The sequence below is a fragment of the Echiichthys vipera genome, assembly GCF_963691815.1.
Source record: "Echiichthys vipera genome assembly, chromosome: 11".
Lineage (NCBI taxonomy): Eukaryota > Metazoa > Chordata > Actinopteri > Perciformes > Trachinidae > Echiichthys > Echiichthys vipera.
In genome coordinates, this window is record NC_139836.1 from 31,216,905 (window position 1) to 31,220,880 (window position 3,976).

Here is a 3,976-nt window from a genome sequence, read left to right on the forward strand (position 1 = left end):
TTTTGCTACATCTGTAAAGGGTCTCCACATAGAGAAAAGTGAGTGACCGGTGCCAACAGAAGGAAGAGCTCATCTGTGGAGGGGGCAGATTTGTTGTCATTCATCTGGTTGTGAAGGGCAACATTTTTAGTTCTCAAATGTGTGGTGATGATGAATGGATGGTTATTTATACGTGATTCTACGACACAGGGTTGCACAATGAAATGCAAGTTGTATTCACTTTATGCTACACAAGAGAACATATTTTTATTGGGAAGGAGAATCATCAACAAATCACTTATGCTCACCAGGCTCTGTTAATGTTGTGAGCTCTTTAAATCACCGACTGCAGTTTTTGCGATTCATTTATTATTCTCTATCCTTAATGTGCACAATACTTTTATTCATATCCACAGTTATTGTACATGAAAAATGTAATAAATGATGATCCTAGTTTTCTGTTTTCCAGCTGTGTATTAAAATGAACTACAGAATACTCGCTTGGTTATTCACAAGACACATTTCTTTAATGTTGATAACAGCTAACATACTGTATAAAGAGCATTGTAACTGATTACAAGTTGTGGCTAAAACCTCTATCAATGTGTTCTTGTCTGATTTCAATGCTGTACATGTGGCTAATTTTGAAATTCATACCAGATCTGCACCATAAAAAACATCAACAAACTTTTGGCAAGACCTTCATAAGAACTTTTATTGCACATTAATATCTGAATCCATTTCAACAATTACAGTATAATATCCATGTAAACACCGTAAAGATAATAAGAATGTAATAAATAATAATTAATTCAGTGCAAAATTTACATTCAAGTGTATATACTGTATGTAATAATACATACAGTAAATAAAAAAATATGCAGTATGTCAGCTCCCTCAATGCCAAGGCTGTTCTCCTGTTCTCTGTAGCTCTGTCAGCCCATCACCGGACATAGTCTTCTTTAATCCACACACTGGCTGGATGGACAGAAAACATTGTGTAATGGTGAAAAATGGATATATTGTAGGCTGTAGAGGAAAAGCCGTAGTTCTAAAAAATAAAATGTCTGCTGTACTGTTTTATATTAAATAGCAATAGAAAAGTAACGTATTCACATAGAGCGGGTTTACATGCCATGGTGACTGTCACACTGTTTTTATTCCTGAAACAAAAGATTAATATCAACGGCTTCTTAGTTAAATAGTTTTAATGCCATTAACAATAAAAACGATAATTCTTAACACACATAATGCTGAGCTGTACTCAAGACAGTATTCTGTGGTGTAAACTCCATCTGCTGATATCCTGAGTCTTGAACCAACAGCACGTCATTATCAAACCGAGGTAATATTATAATAATGTAATATAATGCCATTATCGTTCCATTATTCACGTGATCCCCTGTCAAGTAATGACAGTGACAGCTTACACAGTGTAACTTCAGCTACAATAACAACACAAGGTTAACGTTTATTTTTCATGTTTACCAAACGTAGTACTACTACAGTAATGAGGGTTGAGTTAGCTGTACAGCTTACCTCCGATTATCCAAGCTAATGTTGTGAGTAGCAGCAGCAGCGGCTCAGCACCCTTGACATAGAAAAATGAAGAAGGCAGCGTCCGGGTCGGTTTCTTTCGGAGGTTTGCAAATCTATGAGTGACGTCACCGTAGCTCCGTTTATTCATTATAAGGTCTATGCTTTAGCCCTGATGCTCATTCCATAAATACACGACCCTTAAAAGCTGTACCTCGTTGTAAAGGTGACTAATGAGGCTTTCCAACAATATTAAGTAATAAAAAAAATGCATTAATCTGTGAATAGAAGCTAGATTATGTTAATTTCTATTGATTCCAAAGAATAGGGAAGTAACAGAAGGAAATAACATATATAACAGAGGAAAACAAAAATCTATTTATTGAATCTATCTTTACACTCTAGATTGAACTTGAATGTGCCAATGCTTTATTAGGTCGTGTATGTATTGCTATTCACATTTTTGCTGTTAGTTGAGTCTCTGTCAGTCTTCCAGTTTAGCTTTCTTTCTTGATTTATAATAAACATTTGTAGATTTTATCCTATTTATATATCTATGTAAAAAGGACACATTCTCCCTTATAAATATAACAAGGCATTTAAAAGAGCCTTTTTGAAAAAACTGAAATAACAATGAATAACAGCACAATATAGTATCCCTACTGGATAATTAGAATAAAATATTTCAGTTGCTTCCGTATTAATGTGTGAATTTAGTCATAGTTGCCCCCAAATTTTCAGAGAACATTATTCTTCAGCCAATTTTCTTTCCTTTTGCCCCTCCTGTCCACATAATATATACAGGCACTAATTAAAGCATTCAATATTTGAAATGCATTTTTATTTACATTAACTTTAGTTTATTCTAATGATTAATAAATGACAGGATTAAACAGCAGTGGTTTTTAAACCTGATAAGTATTGGTGAAATCTCACTAATGGATGTTATTGTCATTTAAAACTACCACTAACGTGACATTCTATGTTTCTACTTCATAACATGCTTGTTGTATTCAGGTTAAGTTATTCATAAGGATTATCTTAAGGTTGAATCTGACAGTTATGCATCATTTATTAAAAAGTATTCTGATTCATTCTTTACCGAAGTTGTAATACATAGACGTTAGCTGACGTGCTGACAACAAGCTGACAATCGCTTCAACCATTTCCAACAGGTTGGAAAAATGTATCATGACACACTTAAAGTTACTGCATACTTACTGGTTTGTCCATTGAATAATACTGTAGCAGGTCAAGTTTGTTAAACAGCATATTACATTAATGGCAGCAAAAGTTACTTCAAAACTGTAAGTTAGCATTGCAAAAAGTTGTCTTCATCCATGGAAAAGAAGATGATGCTGTGATTTTGATTCTGATTGGTCAAAAGATCTCATACGTTGCATCAAAGATGTTTTATTGAGACGCCGATCACGGCAGGTCGAGAGACTTCAATGGTCTTACTCCAAGCTGTGGGAAATTAGCTTATGTCAATTCAATTCAATTTTATTTATAGTGCCAAATCATAACAAAAGTTATCTCAGGACACTTTACAGACTAGGTATAGACCACACTCTATGACTTATTTATGATTTACATAGACCCAACAATTCCCCCGTAGAGTACGGTGGGAACAAAAAACGTCCAATTGATTATATAAATTATGTTAAGTGAAGGAGTTCAAGTCAAGTGTGGGGACGATGGAGCGTGAGTTTGGACGGAAAAAAGACGAAAAAGAGAGCCGAGCCGGAAGGCAAAGCTCTTTATCTACCGGTCAATATTTGTTCCTACCCTCACCTATGGTCATGAAAGCTGGGTCATGACCGAAAGGACGAAGTCGCAGGTACAAGTGGCCGAAATGGGTTTTTTCATGAGGGTGGCTGGAGTCTCCCTTAGAGATAGGGTGAGAAGTTCAGCCATCTGTGAGGAACTCGGAGTAGAGCTGCTGCTCCTTTGCGTTGAAAGGAGCCAGTCGAGGTGGTTCGGGCATCTAGTAAGGATGTGGCCCGGGAAAAGGAAGTTTGGGGTCCCCTGCTAAAGCTGCTGCCCCCGCGACCCGACTCCGGATAAGAGGTTGAAGATGAGATGAGAGATAAGATGTTAAACACCTTTAGCATTTCTGGAGGGAAGTTTCGTTATCATCAAACAAATACAATGGTATATCTGTGATGAACTAATGACAGCCCGTGTTAATGGGCTTTAACACAGTAAATCATGTATAATATGCTGTGCTGTGACTAATACATTCTATGGGATATTAGGACAAAGGACAGAGCTGTATTGAATGTCTGACACAGAAGGTTCGATCAGGTGTGATTTTATATTCAAAGCATATATAGTTGTGGTCCCTTAATACTATGTGTGCTTCCTATTATGTTTTCATAAGAAGAAATCCATACAGATAGTTGCACTGTGTATCTGGGCATGTAGATATTATTGGTGATGTCTTTATTAGATTGAGCAT